This window comes from Nelumbo nucifera, chromosome 1 (assembly GCF_055504915.1).
Source record: "Nelumbo nucifera cultivar China Antique chromosome 1, China Antique-T2T, whole genome shotgun sequence".
NCBI lineage: Eukaryota > Viridiplantae > Streptophyta > Magnoliopsida > Proteales > Nelumbonaceae > Nelumbo > Nelumbo nucifera.
The window spans coordinates 189,473,424-189,492,346 of NC_142649.1; the positions used below are offsets into that span (position 1 = coordinate 189,473,424).

The window sequence follows — 18,923 nt, forward strand, 5'->3', positions numbered from 1 at the left end:
AGTGCTTGCGAGACCACAACGTACATGTTCTGCCCCCCCTTTGTGAAGGTTGTTTATACATAAAGTTGTTGTCAGTGTGAGTCGGTAGTTTAGGGCCACGGCTGCACTGCATCAGTCTCATAGTGACGCTGATCATCCACTCCCACAAGAAGCCATTGGGAGCTCGACCTACGGGGGCAGCACTATTGACTTTAGGTCACCAGCTCGCATGGGAGCCTTGGAAGGCTCGACCTGCAAGGGCGTCCATGTAGTTCGTTGGCTATCAACTCCTACGGGAGCCACGAAGAGCTCGACTTGTAGAGGCGACCTCGCGAAACAGGGCTGATGAGGCCTCGTCCTAGCTGACTGTTGTTGAGGATGAGTTGAGGTCATTTTGTTGATGTCTACATCGGGCGTCTCCCATTCTCGGATCTGGAAATTCATGCTTCATCTCATAGAACTGCCACGCTTCAATCCTGGCGGGAATCGCTAATGGCTCTACCGCGGTGGGAGGGGCATTCACATGCAGTAGCGGTGTATTTATTTGAGGCACTGGGAATGTTGGGTCCAGCCTGAACTTGTCTGATTGTCACAGGGGAGTTCTCAAGGTTCATAAGAGATGTTCTTGTCCCCTATTAATTGATATCATTATTGATGTTGGTGCTGATCAAAAACACTTTTTAGTTCATAAAAAATGGAAATAAGAAAGTAAGAACTTAAATTTTTAAAAGGCAAAATCTTATCTTTTTGGAAGATGAGGATTTAGCTTTTTAGAAGGTGAGAACTTAGCTTCTTTAGCGTTTTCCACAGATGGCGTCAATTGATTGTGCACGATATGTAAGCTCCTAGCTAGAAAATGACCTGGACCTTAGTCGTGTAGCGAGCTGGACCAAGCTGCAAGACAAAGGATCAGAGAACCCGGGTGGCTAACCCGACGAGGTCGCTCCGATGCTTAAGTCAGTACTAGGTTGTGCAAGCAAAAAGTTTGTATTCTAGTAAGCTAGTGAGCAAATAATCGCACGTACCCTATGTCATTGGGTTGGTGCCTTTATATAGGCATTGTTTGGCATATGCTTCATGCACCGCATCCGAGATTTTTGGGAGATCGTGCCTTACCGGTCCAAAATCCTCGGAGGTAACCACTATTCACATTGACCATCCTCCAGAACATTCGGTATGTGGGCCAACTTCTGAGAAACCTGGGAAGTTGGGATATGCATGCCAAATTTGTCAATGAGCACATCTCACAGGTCACCGCCTGGTCCTCAGTCAGGTCAACAAGCCCTCAAGGGAGGTAGCGCCTCGCGTCAAGGTCACTTCGGTTGGTGACGAGGTGCTACAGGTCGGCCCTGGATGAGGTGTTGCAAGCCGAAAGTTGTGGTCAAGGTCACCAAATTGGCGGTAAAGGCAAGTCGCCAAGTCAGGGTGAAGACGAACTACGATCTGAGATGCCATGTGTCACGAAGTTGTTGGAGGGCCAAATCCGCCCTCATCAACAATAATTACAATATTTATTAACAGTATTTATAATTTTAATTTAAAGTAAAATTTAAGTAAATATCTATTTACTAACAATATTTATAATAACAGTAATTATTAATTATAATCACTAATTATATATTTATTAAATTACTGTGATAATTAGTAATTATTATTATAGTATAATTGCAGTAATTAATTAATGTAAGTATTATTATAGTATAATTAATTAGTAATTATTGTTATTAATTAGTAATTAATTAGTAATTAATTAGTAATTATTTTTATTAATTAATAATTAATTAGTAACTAATTATTGAAAATGGGTGCATGTTATTACACTATTAATTACTATAATTAATTAATAATTATTGATATTAGTTAGTACTATAATTATTATTACAGTAATTAATTAGCAATATAATTACACTATTAATTACTGTAATTAATTAGTAATATTATTATTAAATAATATTTAATTAGTAAGTAATTATTGGAAATGGGTGCATGTTATTACACTATTAATTACTGTAATTAATTAATAATTATTGTTATTAGTTACTATTTAATTAGTAATTATTGTTATTAATTAATAATTAATTAGTAATTAATCACTACAATTAATTGTTGGAAATGGGTGCTTCCACGTGGGATCTACTCGCATGAGTAGATTCCATTTCCTGAGTGTAGAGAGCACAAAGAATAATCAAAACCAGTGCACAAAAAGCAAAACACTCATTGTTCAAAGAGTTCTTCGTCCTTCAGCCATGCCTGTGTTTTCTATATCATGCTTCATCACTTTTGAGAAAAGGGAAAACACCTATGTCTGGTAGGAAAGTTAATGAGGATGCTTTTGGTAATAGAGGACAAAGAGGAGGGAAGGATAAGGAAACTATTTTGGCAAGTTTCCTTCTCCTGTAAGTAGGTTGTTAAGCAAGTTTCCATATTTGTTAAGACTATAACTTTGTTGAAAGATATGATGATGTGGCCTGATGGGAGTGGGTAAGAGCCTTGATGAATTGGCTTAATAGGAGGGCTGGAAAGGGGGAATGGAAGAAGGAGAGAGCATTATAGTCCGTTTGATTGCTGAGAAAGGATGGGATGGGATGAGAAAGGATGTGATGGGAAGAGAAAATTTTTTTTCTCAATTCTGTCACCTGTGTTTGGTTGCTGAGACCAGTTATCCTGCTAAATCTGTTTTCCAGTGTTTGATTGATGAGAAAATTTTACAGGATTGTTAAATCCATCCCAATTTGACAAATCCATGCATTCTTACAATACTTGTTTTAGGGACGATGTGGCACAATAGTATTTGAACAATGAAACATGTGAGGTTGAAGAAACCAAAATCCTATTTTCTGGAGAAGAAAATATACATATTTCCTGCTCTTCTAAGTTTTATTTCGAGTTATTGGCACCTTAATCTAGCATTCTTATCAATATACTACAGCTAAAAACCAGAAAATTAATATCTCAAGATGCCTGTAACCATTAAAAACTATCTTACAGTTTCACAAAGAAAACTAGAAAAACCAGAAAATTAATATGGTAGCAGAAATTATACCGAAACAAAGAATATGGTAAAAATTGGGTCGAACAAATACGATAAGGAAAAGAATTAGCTAAATACGTATTAGTGTTCAATAGAAAAATAAGAAACAGAGCAATAATAAACACCATTAACAGAGTAAGAGTCAAGAGAAAAAAAGAAAAAAAAAAAAAACTGTTGTAACCTTTAGTAGCTCAAAAAAAATTGACATGTCTTGAAACAGAGCAATAATAAACATCAAACATCAAACCGGAAGATCTGAACAATGAGATCCCAACAATAAATCAAAAATCAAAAACTAAATATAATCATAATTATTGCAGATTTGGAACAAATCAAAAATCAAAACTAACATCAATGAGTTCCCAACAACAAAAAAACGGAAGATTTGTTTCCCAACATAACACCAGAGAGTTCCCAACTATAAAAAATGGAAGATCTATTATAAACACAACAAAAAACACCTGATATGATGAGTTCCAACGTTAAAATGAGAGATCTGGTGCTGAGATCTAGAACGATGGTGAGATGGCGCCGGAGATGCCAGATCTGGTGCTGGGATCTAAAGGGGGAACTCGCTCAACGAAAGAAGATGACAGTAAGACAAAGGGGGAACTCATAAAATGAACGAAGACAAAAACAATACAAAAAAGAACGAAAATCTCAAAGGGATGCCAGATTTAAGCTAAAAGAAATTGCTGGAGATGGCGCTAGAGAGATGACTGTTGGACGGCGTGTAGGAAGAACATGACTGTCTTTAAGGTGCTCTTGATAATATTTTCTCACGAATGGCCAATTTTTCTTTTCCCACTAGGGTCTCACCATTCTAGTGCGACCCCACATATCAATTTTTGGGAACCCGCGTCCCACCTCTTTCTCTCTCAATCCTACCTTTTCTTTCAAAACAAACACATGAAAAATAGAATATTCTTTAAAGATGCTTCACATCCCATCTTTTTCTCAGCAACCAAACAGACCATTAAAGAAAATGAGAGAAGGGGGAATGGGAGGAGCCTAAATCTCCTGCCCACGAGAACCTTGCTCACGTTTATCGTAGCCACACATAGAGAACATCTCCTCCTCTGCATAGTATTATGCAGGGGGAGATGTTCCTAATTACAGGGGGTGGTGTATTGTGGGTAGACGTGGGCAGGGTTCTCGTGGGCAGGAGATCCGAAGTCGAATGGGAGAAGGAGAGGGTTGCTTATGTGGCCTATGTTGCTATATAATAGAGTACAAGTTGGGAATTGTGCGATGCATGGATTTTATTAAGAAGAATTGAGGAAGGAGTTTTATGACATTTTCAATTAAACAATGCTCATTGAAGTCCAATTCAAGCATTTTTTTTTTTTTGGGGGGGGGGAGGGTTATGTCTTGTTTATTAGTGTTCACAATTCAAGTTGCACTTTAGCAGAATTTCCTATACTCTAGATAAATTCGTATTAACTTTTGTATTTTAATGCTAATTATTTAATTAATTTTTAAAATTTTATGATTTATAGTTATTTTTGTATTATTTTTAGGTAAAAATAGTTTTTACCAAAATATTTTTTGGTTTGTAATTATTTTTGAATAAAGTTGGTTAAGGGTGAATTCGGCATTTAAAGAAAATTAATGCAATACATCAACATTTTCTATTTCGAATGCTAACGAAAGGAAAGTATATGTATTAACTTTTTTATTTTTAATGCTAATTATTTAATTAATTTTTAAAATTTTATGATTTATAGTTATTTTTGTATTATTTTTAGGTAAAAATAGTTTTTACCAAAATATTTTTTGGTTTGAAATTATTTTTTAATAAAGTTGGTTAAGGGTAAATTTGGTATTTAATGAAAATTAATGCATTACAGCAACATTTTCTATTTCGAATGCTAACGAAATGAAAGTATCTGCACCTTTTTTCAAAACAATATGGGACATTTTTGTTAAGGTCAAAACATATATAGGGGATGTTCATAGGATTGTTAGAAAACCCAAGGAGGTTTTCATAATTTTCCATATTTTTAAATAGAATTTAAGTTGATTTTAAATTAATTAAACTATATTTAAGGTTAATAAACTTTTATTTTTATTTTTATTAATCCTTATTAAATTTAATTAATTATATTATATTTTTATTTTTCAATGGAATTTAAGTTTGTTAAAAAAAATAATTATAAAACTAATAATTCTTAGATAATTTTGCATTAGTTTTATAGTAATTTTAAATGATATTAGTTTCTAATTTATCTTATTATTTTTTATTAATTTATTTATTTTTATTATAAAAATATTTTTTATACGGACAACTGAAAAACAACTGCTCCTGTTCTATCTCCCACTTTTGTCAACTCATCTCACAATATAAGCGCTAACGGGTAAATAATAAGATGGAGTATCTCACAATATAAGCGATTACAAGAATTAAGCCAATGGATGACATGCTTACACCCAAAAGAACCTGGAACTGCTCTTGTTTGCGGAGCCCTTCCAAGCAAATGGCAAAATCTCTGTTCGACCCAGATGCCATGCCACAGCCAGCTTCTGTAGATCCTCTAGGGACGACAACCCAAGACCGAATTCCACCTCACCTTCGCCTGAATCGCGTGAATACGCTTGACGCCACCTCCGATGGTGGAATGTTCCCCCTACGACGGAGAAGTATAATGGATGAGGAAGATGGTAACAACGTCAACAAAAACTCAGAAGGGAAAAAAAGTGAGATAATGATTTTGGGATGTAGAGATAAATCTCTGATTGAAATTGATGGTCATTCAGATATCAACATGTGATTCTCTATGGAGCCTAACAATTTGACAAACAAGCATTGATATATGTTACATTATATTCCATAGTTGCATACAAGATATTAAATGAGTTGCAGGTCAGGGTTACGAGGAAATAGAATCTCTTGATCTTAGCTATCTGTTTTGATCATCGTAATATATATTGTTATTTGGCATTTATAAATAAAAAATAAATAGGATTGTTAGAGGAGAATAGGGATTTATTTGCAAAACAGGTGAAGAAGACATTTAAATTGCATCAAGTATAGGCTAGGTTTACATTCATATCCACATTGACGGAATCGCGTCTATGGCCAAACCTAAAAGGATAGACTCTCACAGAGATATGGGAATGAATTGCCAGGTTGTGGACGTTTTCGTATGTACGATGGATCCCATGATATAGCAGCCACCATCAATGATGATCAACAGAATCATGGCCTACAACTACCCAGTAGAGAAAGTGAGAAAGCATATATCTGTCCAATGACGGTGGATCAAATTTGAGTTCTACACTGTGTTTTATTTTTATTGGAGGCATCCCATTTTTCAAAGCGTTGGCTCCCTTTTGCAATAAATTCAAAGTGGAGTCGAGATTTCCAGCCACTTATTTTTTTACGACACCTGAATCACTTGATGCCATCTAGACTAAGGACTTCATATCTATTAAGGTAAGCTTTCTTTAGATTGATAGTTTCTTATTGAGACATTTAGTGTACCATTGTCAATGAAGGACGAGTATATAATCACATTGTTGAAATACGAAATGGGAAGATTCCGATACAAATTGTTATCATGAACTGAATTTGGAGTGAATGAATATACATTTAGAGGTTCTTGGGCGCGAACAATGGAACATTGGTAACAACTACATAGAGGCGCTTTGCTATGCCTCCTTTATTACACTTTGGCTTGTGTTCTTGCACTAAACAATGGAACATTGGTAACAACTACATAGAGAAAGGTGGTAGTATTTGTTGTTTTGCTTACTTGTTCTATCCATCGATAATTTGTATTCATGTTTTGTCTGTGTTCATTCAAATTGAATTTTGTTTCTATTTGACAGGTATCAATTTTATTGTTTACAATTTTCCTTCATCCATTAATGACAAGCAATGTGCTCCAATTGGGTTTGATATAGTATTTCCTGGAATGATTGAATCTGCTAAAGAGATGGGTTGATTCTTCCTTTAAGCCCTACAACTGCAGATGCTCTATTTCACAGGAGAAATTTGGAATTCAAAAGGTCATTTTTTTTTATTTCTTTGCTATTCATTTTGTCATCTTTCCCTTAAACCAATTTCATGATCTCAAACATATTCTGTATTACAATCACTTGTCATACATTATTGATATTTGGTTATCATGTTGGAAACTTTTAATTCATTTAATATAGTTTTTGGAGATTCATAAAGTTCCGTATGCCCATATTTTCATCTATCCAATAGGCCGCAATTTCCATTTGCATTTCTGCTCTTAAGTTTAGATTCATGGTCATTGCAGCACAATTGGTCTTTCTACTTGCTTAATATTTTCATGTTGAACTCTAGAAGTAATTCATCTTCTGTTTGTTACCATTTGAGCAAAGAGGCCACGTTCATCTTCTACTCAACTCAACTGACCCTAAACGCAGTCTTTTCATCATTTCTTACCACCTTGGAGGATATGTTCTTTGGTCTTCCTCTTGTTTTTCTAGAGCCTTATACTTGTGCCAAGTCACTCCTCATTGATGCAGTGTGGATGACCAACTTCCCTCATCTTGTCATCAATTAGGGCTACTCCAAAGTCTTTTTCTATATGCTCACTTTGATTCTTTCTTTTGTAGTCTTGCAACTCAATCAACTCAATTAAAACCATATTTTTAACCATTTTCTTTCTTGATTTCCTAATACCATGTTCCATATAATAATGTTGCCCTTGTGACTGTCTTATAAAACTTCTCTTTTTGTCTTAGGGGTTGTTTGATAATAGTTAAAGTTGCTGAACTGAACAACTTATTGCTTTGTCTTTTAGTGGATAAAATAATTAAATGATAAAATATTCAAGGGTATAGTAATCTGCCCAACTTCAACTTCAACCATTCATGAGCTCACAACTTCCTTAAAAACTTGTTCTTTGAAAGATATAGCAATAAGCTTTCTAGTCAACTTCTTCATATGTTATCAAATGGTGTCTTACCCTCAATGGTATTAACTAGATACATAGTACACAAATGCACCTCTCCCCCTCCAGTTCAACCACTATCCACTAATTTTGTGTGACACCATCTTTTTTTTTATTTCTCCATCATTATATATGATTATCTAAGGTATTGGAAGTGGTTAGTTTGGGGTATCAGTTTTTTTATAGGTAATTATTAACTATATTAATTGGTGATTGAAGAGTATATGGAATATGTACAATGGATAATGTGCCAAGAACCTCAAAAGTCTAAAGAAAACTGTTGTTTTATTGTCACCCCTCCCCCCAATTAACACAATCTTTAGGATTGCTTTTGCTGTTTGATTTTGATGGAGTGGAAAAATAGTGAGCAACATAAAAATAATGGACCTCCCTGGTGGAACACGAGATAAAGTTTCTAGAGTTGGGCAAGCTAAGCGAAGAAGTGAACTATTTCTTTTGCTCCTTGACACAATGGGAGATTGGGAGGGCTTTGTTCAAGGAGACCGGTTCTTGATAATGCCTTCATTGGAAGCTGTTAGACAGTTTTGTATGCCCTTACCTTCAATCTGATTTGATGTACTTTTGACATTTAGTGTAAATAAATAAAGTGCATGTTTGATTCATGTTGTATGGTATGATTCTATGTAAGACCCTAAAACTGGACACCTAATGAGACTCGTGTTAGTTTTAAATGTTCACAGCCATTGGATAGGTCTGGGGAGATTTATCCTGTCAAGGCTGATACTGGTGTGCCGCCAAGTCTCGGCCACCAGGGTAAGACCCAAGGCAGGTGCAGTATGGGATTACTCGAATCCTTGAACCGGACCAGATTTCTAGTATTGCCCTAGACCTTAGAGATAGATGGGCAAAACTGGAAAGTTACACCTGACCCCTACACTCGATTATGATACTTCACTAGGTGTCGGATTGAGCTGTCTTTGATATGTCAATCAGTGAGATCCTTAGCGGGGGTCAAAACCTGGGCATGTTGGGTTAGTCTGAGAATTCATCTGAGTGGGTGATCATAGTGATAGGATCAGCCCCTTTGTCGAACAAAGGTAATGATCGGGAATGCACTCTCTCTGATGGAAACCAAACCGCCAGCAGTTGATTTCAATCGTTGGAATTTTGTTTTTGCAAAATTTTTATAATATATATTTAAGTATGGTTTCAAAATGTTTGCAAATGGTTTTAATTCCCGGGATCCATGTGAGTAGAGAGTGCAGCACTGTTCCTTGCAGCCGAGGGAGAGGTCCTCTCTTGTCGGGCAATGCTTGATCATTATGGGTTGAGAGGTTAAGTGTAAGGCCATTTAGGATAATACCTGATGGGCTAATCTTGCACCTGCCCACAGTCCCTGGGCATTTATAAGATGGCTTGGCCCAGGGACCACTTAGTGTAAGTGTTGGGCCCATAGAGTCCATGTGATGGGCTCAGGGGTTCACTGGGCTTCTCAGTGAATTCGGCTAGGCCTTGTAATAAAGGCTGGGCCGAACCCATGTGGCTAGTGTGTAGATCAATGCTTAGGTCCCACGCCATACAAAGAAGCCCAACTGGGCAGCAGATTGGAAACCAATTGAGCACTGATTACTTAATGGACCAAAAGCCCATTTCAGACTGGGCTGATATGATCACCCACTTATGGGGCGGATCTGAGATTAAGGTTAGCAAAAGGATTGGGCATTTAACCTAATCCACTCTAGGAGACCAAATTCGAATCAGATTTGAATATGGTAATCTCCTGATAAGATCAGGAGTAAGCTAACCTAATCTGCAGATAGTCTATCCAAATGTTGATTTGGATTGGGATAACTCCTAATAGGATTACGAGATTTCTTAATCAAGAAGAAAGAGGAGAAATCCTAAGAGGATTAACAGAATTCGAACCTAGGATTTTGAGCAAGAAAACTTACTACGAATTGAGATAGGATCTCATACACTCCAAAGAGAAGAGAAGCAATATTCGCCATCTTTATCTCAGGAGTTCTCCTCCAGCCGCCGCCATTCTCTGAAAAGATTCGATCTTTGAAGAAAAGAAATCAAGAAATTAGTTCTTGATATTAGTTTTGCAGAAGGAACTAAAAAGATTCGGTGCTCAGTGTTTCCAGAGAATTCTTGTGAAGGATTCAGTGTGTAGGACACACTCTACTGGTTCCGTTCCACACATTGTTGTGTCATCTTCAGCAGGAGCGGATCTTGGTGTCCTCTTTGGGCGTGAACACCAACTTTGGGAGATACTGCTTCTTTGGATCAGGTATAATTCCTCCCTTGTGTTTTGGTTCAGATCTGGTTTGATTATGGTTCAAGTAGGATCCATGAATATTCTATTCTAAATTTAGGGAATATGATTCCAAGTTGGAAGAAGGTAGGAAAATTTTTGAAATTCACCTACCCATTCCGCAACCTTTTTGATGTCCATACGATAGATCCTACCATTCTTTCAGAAACTTCCCAAATGCCAATGGTTATGCTGATCATGGGTTTGGTGTTTATCAGACTCTTAAATTATCATCAAACACAGGCACTATTTGACTCCCCCTCTAAGGAGTGATTAAGAGAACCTTTTTCATTTCTTGAGATGAACAAACCATATGGTAGTAACCAGAAGGTGTATGATGGAATTTTGCACTATGGAATTTTGCACTACTCCAGGAGTATCTCACACAAATTTAAATCAACAAAATCTAAGCAGATGGCAGTTGCAAAGGTAGGTGCAATCAACAAGAATTCTTTTGAATTTCATCATATCTTTTCTTTTCCCTTCTTTTTCTTCCCCATTTTTATTTCTCATGTTATTATATATTTAGTAAAAGCCCGAGGACTGCATTAGCTTTATGCTAGAATCAATCAGTTTATATTTGATTAACTTGTTGTTCAATTTTGGTAATGTTGTATTGGAGCTTGTCAATACAAGGTATCTACTATTCGAAATGATGAAATTTAAATGCTATTAAAAATACGAAAAAGTACAAATAGGCCCAACGTAGATTTCTGAATTCCACTACAGATCTATAAACATTCAAAATGTCAAAAAACCCCACTCTATACACCAATGCCGCTCGTGAATTGGCATCAATTCTAAGCTGGCACCTACCCCAACTATACTTTGGGCCTAAAAATTCTGACCCTAGGCTGAATCCTCATTCTCCCATAATAATATGCAATTAATTTGCATCATTTAAATTGGCATTCATGAAGAAGCAAACAATTGTGCTGAGCTTAATAACACCAAAATCATTATGGGGCACAATATATAAGATGATTGATATTTGTACCCAAATTAGTGAAAACTAAAGTGTAGATGTAGTGACTCATGGAGAAAGATAAAGTTCACACAAAAAGGAAAAAACCAAGTGAACAAGTAAAGGAAGTGCATAAATCTGATATAGATCCATAAACAAAAATAAAATCTTCACAAATCAATAACTAGAGAAAGATAAAGTTCACACAAAAAGGAAAAAAACTAAGTGAACAAGTAAAGGAAGTGCATAAATATGATACAAATCCATAAACAAAAATAAAATCTTCACAAATCAATAACTAGAGAAAGAGAAAGTCCATACCATAAGGACCAACGTGTACAAGTACATGAATCTGATACAGATCCCTAAACAAAAAATAGAATATTCACATATCAATCGTATACATTAAACCACCCATAAACAAGTAGGTATAAATATAGGTGGATTAGAATGATTTGCAGTGGACCTAAGAAACAATAGAGATAAGTAAAGATCCTTTATATGCAGTGATTTTGTTAATAGACAGTTTTTACATAATACAGAGCATGGAAACAAACAAACACCCGCATAGAAAAAAAAATTAATGACAAGCATGACATAAAAACCATATACTTATGTAATCACCAAGAGGGGTAAAGTAAGAAAAACCAAACAAAAGTGAGGAATAAATAAAAAATATCAATACATTCTGGTGTAACATATAGGGTAAATCCTAAACCACATAACTTCCTATTTTTACATCCTTAATAAATGCAAAATCTTGAACCAACAAGAAATAAACAATTAAAATTAATTGTGTCAAAAGAATTGTCATTACATTTTAGAACTAGGAAAGGAAAACCTTGTTTTATGAGGTTAATATCAAAAGCTTATAAATTACTAAAGTCACAGAGATGTAGTCCCAATTTAAAGCAAGCAAAAGTTCATTAAAAGGAGAAAAAAAAAAGAAGGGTACAGGTATAAAAAAAGAAATAGAACAAAGTAAAGAGAAAAATAATGTTACAAGTATGAAGAAAAGATGGTATATTGCTTAAATTTCCTGCCCAATCCAATGGCAGGTTTCAATAATATTGCTGGAACTTAAAACATTGGAAGTAAACACTAAATAGAGCAATTAAACATTTCCCAAAACTAAATCAATACAACTACCTCAAGTCTCCTAGGAAAGTTGTAACTTCAATTTTTTTTTTTTTATAAATGAGTGGTATTTTATTAAGCATAGAATAGAAAAAGAGTACAATCAACCTTCATTAATTTAGCCAAGTACAAACTTGGAGCACATACTGCATCCCCCCAGCATTCCATATTTGTACAAGCCTTTCAACTCAACCACTAGATTCAAAGAATAAGACACCCAAAATATTTTTCAACCATAAAACCTTTTCATAAATTTTTGCAAACCAGTAGATGTGAACCCCTATTCCTTAATGCAAGTTAAATAATTAATAATTTGATTGAAAATGCAAAAATTCATATTTCTAAATCCTGACCAACACCAACTACAATAGAAATTAAAACAATCAAAGTATAGGCTGCATCATATTGATCATCCCATGTATGATTACATTTGAAATCTGCTCTATAACCTAGCTCCTTACAGACATGTATATGTTCAATTACAAGTTGTCATGCAATTTCTTCTAAACTATGATCAAATTGGAGATAAGTGTGTTTTCTTTTTTTTTTTTTTTTGAGTTTGCTCATATGTTAGATGTAACTAATGTTATATTGTTAACTGTATTGCAGAGGTTGTCATTAGTTCTTACAACTGAATCCAAACATATTGTTGTAGCCTGTTTTGTCACTACTCTCTCTCGGCATTGCTTGCATTGATTCAGCAAACCATATATAAAGTAAGAGTTGGTCTATCTATACACATTTTAATAAAGTTCCTAATACTTATAGAATGCTCCTATATATATTACTAATTTTCTTGCATGTGCACCTAAGTTCTAGTCTAAGTGAGTGCCTTATATCCTAGTCTAGTACCCATATAAACAAGTCTAGGTGAAACCCACATTGTCAATGCAGCCCAACCCAACCCACACTGAAAGAGAAAAAGAAGAAACCCCCTAAAACTGAAGTGGACCTATGAAAGAGTAAAATAAGTTCCCTATTACCTATAAACAACTCAGGGGTAGATCCAAGGGAGGAAAGGTGGAAGCAATGCCCTATCCACCTTTAAACTCACTGCTGAGCATTTTGAAGTAGCTCTTACAAAATTGCAGTAATTTAATACAATTTTCATTGTAATCTATCATGTAATCTATCATGTAATCTCAGAAGACTTATCCTTTATTGTCGCTACCTTTGGTCTATGAAGAAGGGCCTGTTCCATATATCCTATGCTTAAAGTTGAAACTAAGATTCTAGAGAAAGTAGGTTCTGAATGTACAAGCAAAATTATTTGCTTAATGTATAGATGCTCAAGTTCTATGACTAAACACATAGAGGCTTTTGGATAGTTCTTAACACACTTAAAGTCCCATTTGACACAAAGACATAACAATACTTCTTCACTCGATTACTATCCAATATACCTCCCAACACTTTTCCTAATAAAGTAAACCAGTAAATAGAAACTGATTATTTGTTGCTTCAGTTAGTAACTTTTCTTTTCGTTTCTTTATCTCCTCTATGAAATAAATCCGCTTCACCCAAATACTATTCCCTGTGATTTTTCTTTACATATATACCATGGCCGTTGTTGTTGCTACTACTACTAAGGCATTGAGAAAAATAGAGCAAAAACACAATCTCCCACACCTTTCTCTAAGCAGAAATTAACCACATCCCCACAAAAGGTCAACCTAGGCTTAGTTGATTGGTCTTCAAACACACTAGAAACAACAACAAATACCTTGCATCGCCATTGCCCATGATAAATTTCTCATCCCTTGAGAGTTTCTTTATAAACATATTGAAAGGTCACATAAACACACCACCTCATTCTCCCATTAAAGTCCATCCAACAAAAGACATGAAAACATCCCATATGCACCAAAACATTAATGACCATAAATGGGTAGAAACTATTAAGACAGGTAAGAAAATTAAAAAAACTTAAAACTGATATCGGAGGCGACTTCATTTGTGTTCAATTCTCTCTTTAGAGATTTCATTTGATATCTTTATTCAATGTTTTAGACCCAAATTTTTGTTTTCTCTTTCTATTATTTATTTACTATTTTTAGTTTTCCAAATATTGGCATACTATCAAGAATTTGGCCAATTTATTACATACCTTACTAGATTTTATACCAAATTAATTGCTCAATTTTTTATAACTCTTGGAACTGTTCTCTATGGAAAGACGGTGAATTGAAAAAACATATCAACCTATTTTGGCTTACCCACCTTGGACATACCATCTATTAATAAGTAACATGTTTTTTCCTAAAACATTGCAAAAATAGGATTGCACTTACCATTTTATTGTTGATAAAAATGAAACACAAAAATTAAAATTGACCAAAAGTGAAATCGTTTTCTTATTTTTGTAGTGGGTCAGTAGTACAACTTTTTGGATCAAATGTGTCAACCCTTGATGTCATAATAAAATAATAAAATTAAAAATTAGAAAAAATACAAAAAAAAATATTGTAGAAAATATTTGGGCACATCACTAATCTAAAGATTTTATCCTTTTTCTTGAAAATCTTATTTTATTAATTCCAAATCATTATTGAAACAACCAATGAGATGCACTTTCCCAATAACCTAAATAATCTCTTCCCCTAAAATTTCTCCTAAACTACCTCCCCCACCATTCCCCCACTTTCTCCTAATTTATCTCTAATTCCTATTTATCTTCTAAATTATCTCTAATTCCTCTAACCCACTTTTTATCTATATCTATCTAAAGAAAGTTTGGAATAAGAAATTTAAGAATTGTTTAAATATTCAAAGAAAATTATATAATAACTTTAAAATATTTATTAAAAACACAAAAAATAATTTTATATTACAAAGTATATCACGAAATTATGTACTAACAATTTAAATTCTGTTTTTCCAGATTATCAATTTAAATGTAATTCAAATAATAAAAATTTAATATTAAAAAATAAAATATTATTTAAATATCTCAATAAATAAATATCTTAAATAACAAAATATTATAAATATATAAATAATTATATAACAAGATATTTAGTAATATCTAATAGCGTTAAATAACTAAAATTCAAATAAAAATTTCAAATATTTTACATATTATTTAAATATGTAAATAACTAAATATTTAACAAAACTATATTTTAAATAGCTAAAATAACAAAAATATGTAATAAATTTAAAAGAAAATTCTTAAAAGTAGAAAAATAATTATAACATAATATTGAAATTAATAATAATTTAATATCTTATGAAATTAATAAGGATATTATGAATTAATAGTATAAATTATAATTTTCTGGGTTATTAAATTCAGTAAATAAAAAAAATAAATATTTTACATATTACTTAAATATTTAAATAAATAAATATTTAACATAACTAGATTTTATATAGTTCAAATAAAGAAATTATTTAATAAATTTAAAAAATTTCTTAAAAGTAGAAAAATAATTATAACATAAAATTGAAATTAATAATAATTTAATATTTTACAAAATTAATAATGAAATAACTTTAATAATAATTTAATATTTTTACATAATATTGTAAATAACTAATTTCACTTATATCAATTAATAATTCAAAAAAATAACTTTCATACAAATTAATATTTATTAATAATTATTTTAATAAATATTGTTTATTGTATTTATTTTATTTATTGTATTTTTTGTTATAACTTATTGATTAATATTTATTAGAGATTAAACTATTATTTGATATTGTATATTTATTGGCCAAATTAATATATTTTTAGTACTTATTATATTTTTGTAATTATTGTATTTTTTCATTATCAATATATTTTCAATAATTGTGTATTTTTGCTATAAATTTTCAATAATTATTAAAGATTAAACTATTGTTATTTATTAGATATGAGACTATTAATTTAGCTGAAATTATAAGTGTTCATGAGTTGGTTCAATTTGATTGTAGGTTGTTTGACCAACCAAATTGACCTCGTCAGGTTGGGGAGTTGGTTAGTTGAAACTAACTAACCATTTGTGAAAACCAACCCACTCAAGTTGTAATGGGTCATCCGACTTGGTCGAGTTGGGAAATTTTTGAACCAAAGCCAACCTGGTCAAGTCCAAAAATTTTTGAACCAAATACTAGAAAACCGACCAACTCAGGTTGAGTTGATCAGGTTGGTTGGTTTCATCAGTTTGATTAATTTTTGAACCAAATACTAGAAAACCGACCATCATCGTCATCACCATCATCGTCATCATCATCATCATCATCATCATCATCATCATCCTCTAAAACAATCATGTGTAAAGCACTTGCACATTTACTAGTACTACTTTAAAAAGCATGAATAGCCTCAAGAATATTTTTGAAATTTTCTGAGGAAAAAATTTACCCCTCTATATTTAAATTTATTGATAAAAATGAGGGCAAATAAGGTAATCAGTTATTGATATTAAATGAGTTCAAAAGGGGTAATTTAAGATATTCAACGCATTCAATTCTCTCTCATTAGATCCAACATTTAAGTTATTAATTTGTGTTCACCTTCATTGAATTATATATTTAGGGCATTTTTGTTTCTTCTCATCAATAAATTCTATAATTAAATCCATATATAATAAATTAATAATTCCAATAACATAAAAACTTATACTTTTAAAATCTACCTAAAAAATTAGTATTTTCATCTAGGTGGTGGAAATTAAACCATTTTGGGTCAAGTAGGCCAATCCAAGTTACCACAATTAAATAATAAAATGCAAAAAATTATAAAATGCAAAAAATATAGAAATTAAAAAAAATGGGAACATTCTTAACATCATATATTCAATATATTAAACAATAATAAGTATGATAAAGAATGTTTTAAAAAAAGAACCAAAGGACGACCTGGTTTTGCCACTGAGTCACAGGTTAGCAGTTTGATCGTCAAGGTCAAACAGGTCAAACAGGTCAAACCGCTCTATGTGTGTGTGTGTAAAAATACATTTTTTATCAATAAATATTGTATAATTATGTTTTGCATATAATATATGTATTATGTTACATTTATTTATGTTTTTAATTCAGTTTTAAATTTTTATTTATAAAAGATATTAAAAATTGCAATTTGGGGCAAACAAGGGGTTTTTTCACGAAAATAGAAAGGCAAGGCACCTAAGGCCCTTGGGACGTATAGATATTGGAAGGTTACCCAAAAGAAAGATCACCCCAATTGGACATCGGAGTGCAAAGTTATGGCCTCCAAAGTTTGCACACAATTAAGAGTGCCACCTTTGACCTGGTGACCAAGTCGAATGGGTCAATGGTTGAACCACCGAGTTAGCTGAGTTTTTACCAAGTTAGCGGTTTTTGACAGAAAGGAAGAGTTTCAGCAAAACTATACCTAGAATCAAGGCTGAGTGACGGTTCAAATGATTCAAATGACCAGGTCAAAGCGGGTTGAAAACACTAATAATAAATAAGAAATGTTTTTATTATGGGTAAATCTCTTAAACTACCCCTATTGTTCACAAAATTGACAAACTGTACCCTTACTATTTAGATATTGTCTTGCAGTACCCTTAACTTTTCTGACAACTGTCTAAAACCTCCCTTGTTGTTAATTTTCCATCACACTCCATTCATATGTGACATCACGTAAGTGGTAATTATTTTAAAATTCCTAAAATGCCCTTATTGTTCACTGGTACTATCGAAAGTTGCAGCAGTGAAGGTGATTTTGGTATCGTTATCGCAAGCGACAGTAGCCACTGCAACTTCTAAACGGAAAAAGTTTGGTGATTACACAACACTGATCAATACTCACCCATTCAGTGCAGCAGATCTGAGCGCCACTCTGGATTTCCAATGCCTCGAGAAAACTGAAATCTTTGGACTTCCTTTCCTGTCTTTTTTTTCTCCATTGATTTTTGTTTATACGAACATATTCAAGGACCCTTGTCCTCCCCCTCATCGTTACAACATGCTTCGACCATCCTTCACCTTCGATCATCTCTCTCTCTCTCCACTTACTCCTCTATCTTCTTCTTCTTCCCCTTGTTGGTCTCTGTAATTAGCTTGGAAATAGAGCACTGCCACCAACATTGAACTGTCCTTCCACCCTCCTTCCTCTATGTGACGGCGACGGCGACGACAACCCCTTCAAACTCCCACCTCTCTTTCTCTCTCTATTCTTCCTCTAGGTGACGGTGTCGGAAACCCCTTTGAACAAAAGATGAAACAGAGGGGAAAAAAGGAGTTAATTACCAGTTGTCTACAAAAGAGAATCCAGAGTTGCCATGCTAGTAAGCATTGATTAAATCCATTGCAAATTATAAGTGATGTTTTTGTAAAATACAAACTATATGGTAGATTTTAGTAAATCCATGAAATTATAGGGGCATTTTAGTAAATGGCCCTATCTATTATTTATCTTTCACTTAACAAATCTCGTGCATCATACGGGTCCCCACTAGAATCATAAATTCATCATTTCAAACAGAAAAAATGAGTGTGATACATAAGAATTATTTTTATAGAAAATTATATAAAATTTATAGAAAAATAACACCATCACCATCATCGTCATCATCATCATTATCATCATCATCATCATCATCATCATCATCATCATCATCATCATCATCATCATCATCATCATCATCA

The 18,923-nt window shown here is 33.4% G+C and overlaps 1 long non-coding RNA gene across 1 annotated transcript; it reads right to left on the reverse strand.

The window, feature by feature from the left end:
- Positions 1-5,346: 5,346 nt before the first annotated feature.
- Positions 5,347-18,923, reverse strand: LOC148804276 (uncharacterized). Its single transcript, XR_016068530.1, has 3 exons — positions 18,085-18,923; positions 11,502-11,545; positions 5,347-5,637 (listed from the first exon to the last, which is right to left on the reverse strand). It is a non-coding gene; the product is annotated as an uncharacterized LOC148804276 (long non-coding RNA).